Here is a 6,781-nt window from a genome sequence, read left to right as displayed (position 1 = left end):
CTAATCTGACAGGAAAAAAAAAAAAAAAGAAGATTCATGCTGAGAACAGTGAGGGAAAGGAGGAAGTCAGATTTTGAAAAGGCCTTGAAATAAAGACAAATGGGTTATTTTTCAGTTTTGCTTTGTTCTCTTGCTTTTGGGTTGGGGGTGAAGTGCAACACAAGGGTTTCCATCATCTGAACGTCTTGATCATGGCAATGTTTGGGAAATATTGTTTTCAGTTTGTAACTGATAATATTCAGTTCAGTCACTCAGTCATGTCTGACTCTTTGTGACCACATGGACTGCAGCATGCCAGGTCTCCCTGTCCATTACCAACACCCGGAGCTTGCTCAAACTCATGTCCATCGAGTCAGTGATGCCATCCAGCCATCTTACCCTCTGCTGTCCCCTTCTCCTCCTGTCTTCAAAATTTCCCAGCATCAGGGTCTTTACCAGTGAGTTCTTCATATCAGGTGGCCAAAGTATTAGAGCTTCAGCTTTAGCATCAGTCCTTCCAATGAATATTCAGGACTGATTTCCTTAAGGACTGACTGATTTGATCTCCTTGCTGTCCAAAAGACTTTTAAGAGTCTTCTCCAACACAACAACTTAAAAGCATCAATTCTTTGCTACCCAGCTTTCTTTATGGTTCAACTCTCACATCCATACACGACTACTGAAAAACACACAGCTTTGACTAAACAGACTTTTGTTGGCAAAGGAATGTCTCTGCTTTTTAATATGCTGTCTAGGTTGGTCACAGCTTTCCTTCCAAGGAGCAAGTATCTTTTAATTACATGGCTGCAGTCACCGTCTGCAGTGATTTTGGAGCCCAAGAAAATAAAGTTTCTTACTGTGTCCATTGTTTCCTCATCTATTGGCCATGAAGCCAGATTTTTCACTCTTCTCTTTCATCTTCATCAAGAGGCTCTTTATTCACTTTCTGCTATAGGAGTGGTGTCATCTGCATACCTGAGGTTATTGATATTTCTCCCTGAAGTCTTGATTCCAGTTTGTGCTTCATCCAGTCCGGCATTTCACATGATGTACTCTGCATAGAAGTTAAATAAGCAAGGTGACAATATATAGCCTTGACATACTCCTTTCCCACTTTGGAACCAGTTGTTGTTCCATGTCTGGTTCTAACTGTTGCTTCCTGTCCTGCATACAGATTTCTCAGGAGGCAGGTAAGGTGGTCTGGTATTCCCATCTCTTTAAGAATTTTCCACAATTTGCTGTGATCCACACAGTCAAAGGCTTTACTGTAGTCAATGAAGCAGAAGTAGATTTTTTTTTAATTCTCTTGAATTTTCTATGATACAACCATGTAAGCAACTTGATCTCTGGTTCCTCTGCCTTTCCTAAATCTAGCTTGAACATCTGATAGTTCTTGGTTCATGCACTGTTGAAGTATAGCTCGGAGAATTCTGAGCATTACTTTGCTAGCATGTGAGATGAGTGCAATTGTGCGGCAGTTTAAGCATTCTTTGACATTGCCTTTCTTTGGGATTGGTATGAAAGCAGACCTTTTCCAGTCCTGTGGCCACTGCTAAGTTTTCCAAATTTGCTGGCATACTGAATGCAACACTTTCACAGCATCATCTTTTAGGATTTGAAATAGTTCAACTGAAATTCCATCACCTTCACTATCTTTTTTCATAGTGATGCTTCCTAAGGCCCACTTGACTGCACTCCAGGATGTGTGACTCTAGGTGAGTGATCACACCATCATGGTTATCTGGGTCATGAAGATCTTTTTTGTATAGTTCTTCTGTGTATTCTTGCCACCTCTTCTTAATGTCTTCTGCTTCTGTTAGGCCCATACCATTTCTGTCCTTAATTGTGCCCATCTTTGCATGAAATGTTCCCTTGGTTTCTCTGATTTTCTTGAAGAGATCACTAATCTTTCACACTCTAGTGTTTTCCTCTATTTCTCTGCATTGATCACTTAGGAAGGCTTTCTTATATTTCGTGCTATTCTTTAAGAGAGATAAAAATAAACGTAGGGAAGGTGAGGCTTTGCATCGGTACCCTGGTCAGATAATACATTTTGTTACCTCCACAAAAAATATAGTTCTAAGTGTTTTTCCTTGGGTGAATCTAGACACTCCCAGTTACAAGTCCTCTGATGAATCCTGAGCAAGGCAATTTAAACTCTGACTATAGAAACACTGGAAGAAAATTTCTCTGCACACATAGGAAATTTTCTGTTTGCTACACATATGATACAAAATAGTTGCAGAAAATTAGAAGACAATTCATGAATAATAAACACAAACTATAATAAGGAAAATTACATTTCCAGGATTATTCAGTGTTACGATTTCCTTTAGGATCTATTTTTGTTCCAATTATTAATATTATGTTCTTTCTTTCAGATCAGTTTTCAAATGTTCAGCTTTAATTTCCTGTAAATTTAACTAACTGTGCAATGGAGGTTATAAACCAAATAAACTTCACTTGTGACTCCAAAACATTTTTCATATACATACATAGAGTTCTGAACATCAAATTTAATGCAAGTAAGTCCGGGAGTTGGTGATGGACAGGGAGGCCTGGCGTGCTGTGATTCATGGGGTCGCGGAGAGTCGGACACGACTGAGCGACTGAACTGAACTGAACTGAACTGAAGTAGAATTCTCTGACAAGATTGAAAACAAGAAGTGGAGAAAACAGCAGGTCTGCTGTAACAAAGGATCCCACACTGGAGGTTAAGGGAGGGAAGATAAAACAACAGATGGCCTCACAGCTCTGCAGGTTGGAGGTCCAAAATCGAGGTTTGAGCAGACTGTCCTTCTGGGGACGTGAGGAGAGGACGCATCCCAGGCCTTTCTCCTTGGCTTGCTGATGCCTGTCTTCCCTCTGTGCATGACTCTATACTCAAACCTCACCTTTTGATAAGAACTTCAGTTCTTTTGGATTAGAGCCCACCTTAGTGATTTCCTTTTAATTTGACTACTTCCAGAAAGACTACTGCAACTCCAAACAAGGCCACACTTCTGAGGTAGGGGCTTGGGACTCCCAGACATCTTTTGAGGGGGCAGGGAGGGGTTGTAGTTCAAACTGTAACACTTGTTTTATGGTCATAGAAGTCCACAGTCACATACTGGAGTTTTTCCCTTATGGATATCTACGTCCAAATCTTTTTTTTAAAAAATAAAACAAGTTTTATTTATGTACTTATTTTAATTTTTGGCCGCACCCTGAGGCATGTGGAATCTCAGTTCCCTGCTCAGGGATCAAACTTGCATCCCTTGCATTGAAAGGCAGAGTCTTAACCACTGGCCCACTGGAGAAGTCCTCAAATTTCTTATTTTTGTCAGGATATTAGACATATTGGATTAGGGGCCCACCCTTCTCCAGCAATGACCTCATCTTAACTAATTACAACTGCAATGGCCCTAGTTGCAAATAAGGTCACATTCTGAGGTGCTACAGGCTGGGAACTTGCCCACTTGTACCCTAAGCTTGATCACCAGCCCTTATATTTTTGTGTTAACACATCTCCGATGACACCACAGTCTTTGAGCACTTTAATCAAATTCAACTGTTCTCAGTCGTCCTTTTTTCAACTGGCAAAGTTATAAAAAAAATTGCTTTAAAAATTCAAACACTCTAGAAGGAAACAGTGCAACTATTTTCCAATCTTCCTCCACCTCAATCCTCATCTTGTAAACTATTAAGACTCTGATGCTGGGAAGGATTGGGGGCGGGAGGAGAAAGGGACGACAGAGAATGAGATGGCTGGATGGCATCACCGACTCGATGGACATGAGTTTGAGTGAACTCCGGGAGCTGGTGATGGACAGGGAGGCCTGGCGTGCTGTGATTCATGGGGTCGCAAAGAGTCGGACATGAGCGAATGAACTGAACTTAACTGAACTGAACAGTTGATTGTTATCCTTCCTGATATCTTCTGAGCTGTCTGCCTTCCACATTTTGTTGTGAGATCTCTTATGCATACTGTCTTATACCTCACCTTCTCTACTCAACAAGTCTACTACATTGCCCACATTGATACATACAGATTTATACCATTTTTAAAAAGCAGCTACATATTAGAGTAGCCATAGAGCATGTGACCACGAGATGGCGCTAGCACACAACCAACTGTATACAGAAGCCACTGCAACAAATTTTAGGGCTTCTCTGGTGGCTCAGATGGTAACCCATCTGCCTGCAATGCAGGACACCTGGGTTCAATCCCTGGGTCGGAAAGATCCCCTGGAAGAGCAAATGGCAACCCACTCCAGTATCTTGCTTGGAGAATTCCATGTATAAAGGATCCTGGCAGGCTATAGTACATAGGGTTGCAAAGAGTTGGCCACGATGAGAAAATAACAATTCTGACAGATTTGCTGGGGGTGAGGGAAAGTTCCTCAGCGCTAATCCCTCCCAAAAGCACGGTAGAGCCACTGTGCTGCAGGGGAGAAGGACGGGGGGTCAGAGAGGGGAGACTCTGGGCCAGATACCTCTGAAGAGTAGCAGTGGCTTTGGGTCTTTTAGAGTCCCAGGGTTGATCTCACCTAAGGCTAGAAGATGCTGGGTGATGCTGGGTGATGTTTTGCTGGGTGGTATAAAAAGCAGGGAGACTAAAAGGTTAAACACCAGCTCTTTGGAACTGTATTTAAAACTAGATGTGTAAATTTTGATTTTAACACCAATCAGGCTTTTGAGTTACTGGGTCCCAGACTGCTGTGAGGAACAAAACAAGAGATAACTTTATGCTGGATCACCTTTAACTCCCTTGTATAACAACTGGCTCCTTATCTGAAGACACTTTACAAATTCTCTGTAGCAAAAAATTATCACAGATTGGTCAAAAGAAAAATAAACAACCAATTTACATCATATGTGACAAAGGCTAATTTTATTAATGTAATTGAGACTACTAACAATAAGTAGGGTAAAATGGTAAAGAAGCACAGGATCTTCCAAATCAACTGAAAATGACAGAAGCCAGAAGGAACTGGTGGTTAGAAGTGAGATTGCAACTGTGAACTCCCTGGGAGGATGGGTGGAGGCAGTGGCCTCAGAGGGAGGTGTCTGGCAGCCAGGGAGGGATCTGAAGAGGCTGTACCCTGAGCTCTTGTCTCTCTTCCTTCACCCGGGAAGGGAGAGCATCCCTGGTGTCCTGGTGGTGGGAGGCACCAGCCGCAGAGACAGAGCCTACAGACAGGCTCAGAGGACAACAGGTGCCCGGAGCTCTCACACCTCCCGCTCTCCTGTCAGAATCTGGTCTCTGCAGTCTCTCCTCTGACACCTGACCCTCCACACTCTCAAACTTTCAAAAACAGACTCAGTCAAGAGGGTGACTTTTAGCACGTTCCCAGGACACATTACATGACAAGAATTGACTCCATCAGTGAAGTATGATGCTATAGGTTCAAGGAAAATACCTACCTGAGGGGTGCAACTTCTCCAAAAGAAAGTTAAAAGATAATAAAATTGAACAGCATATACCACCCTAAGCACATTATTGGAACAGATGAACCAGTAACTTGTTACGACATATTCAAAAGAGTTGAAGAAGAATACGGTAATAAAGCAAAGGGATAAGAAATTACTTTAGAAAACCAGTGATATATGAGATATATATAAATGTGTGTGTGTGTATTAGAAATAAGATACTTAAAATGAAGTTATAAGATGGAATATCTAGCAGGATGATTATATCAATGAATATATCAAAAGAATAAACTGGGAGATCAAGTTAGGAGCCTTCCAAGGGGCAACAGAAATGAATAAAGATATAGAAAATATAAAAGAAAGGCTAAAAAGTCAGGAGAACAGAATTATCAATTATCTAGATAATACAAATCCCCAAAAGGAATTGAGAGGCCATATAGTGCAGGACACATAGAGGAAATATCTAGACACATTATAGTAAAATTCAGTTCAGTTCAGTTCAGTCGCTCAGTCGTGTCCGACTCTCCGCGACCCCATGAATCACAGCACGCCAGGCCTCCCTGTCCATCACCAACTCCCGGAGTACACTCAAATTCATGTCCACAGAGTCGGTGATGCCATCCAGCCATCTCATTCTCCGTCGTCCCCTTCTCCTCCCGCCCCCAACCTTTCCCAGCATCAGAGTCTTTTCCAGTGAGTCAACTCGTCGCATGAGGTGGCCAAAGTATTGCAGCTTCAGCTTTAGCATCAGTCCCTCCAATGAACATCCAGGATTGATCTCCTTTAGAATGGACTGGTTGGATCTCCTTGCAGTATAAGGGACTCTCAAGAGTCTTCTCCAACACCACAGTTCAAAAGCATCGATTCTTCTGCGATCAGCCTTCTTCACAGTCCAACTCTCACATCCATACATGACCACGGGAAAAACCATTGCCTTGACTAGATGGACCTTGGTTGGCAAAGTAATGTCTCTGCTTTTTAATATACTATCAAGGTTGGTCATAACTTTCCTTCCAAGGAGCAAGCGTCTTTTAATTTCATGGCTGCAATCAGCATCTGCAGTGATTTTGGAGCCCAAAAAAACAAAGTCTGACACTGTTTCCACTGTTTTTCCATCTATTTCCCATGAAGTGATGGGACCAGATGCCATGATCTTTGTTTTCTGAATGTTGAGCTTCAAACCAACCTTTTCACTCTCCTCTTTCACTTTCATCAAGAGGCTTTTGAGTTCCTCTTCACTTTCTGCCATAAGGGTAGTGTCATCTGCATATCTGAGGTTATTGATATTTCTCCCAGCAATCTTGATTCCAGCTTGTGCTTCTTCCAGCCCAGCGTTTCTCATGATGTACTCTGCATATAAGTTGAATAAGCAAGGTGACAATATACAACC

The sequence above is a fragment of the Moschus berezovskii genome, chromosome 5, assembly GCF_049115385.1.
Source record: "Moschus berezovskii isolate FMDL1 chromosome 5, NW_MosBer_1.0, whole genome shotgun sequence".
Lineage (NCBI taxonomy): Eukaryota > Metazoa > Chordata > Mammalia > Artiodactyla > Moschidae > Moschus > Moschus berezovskii.
This window is presented reverse-complemented; position numbering follows the sequence as displayed.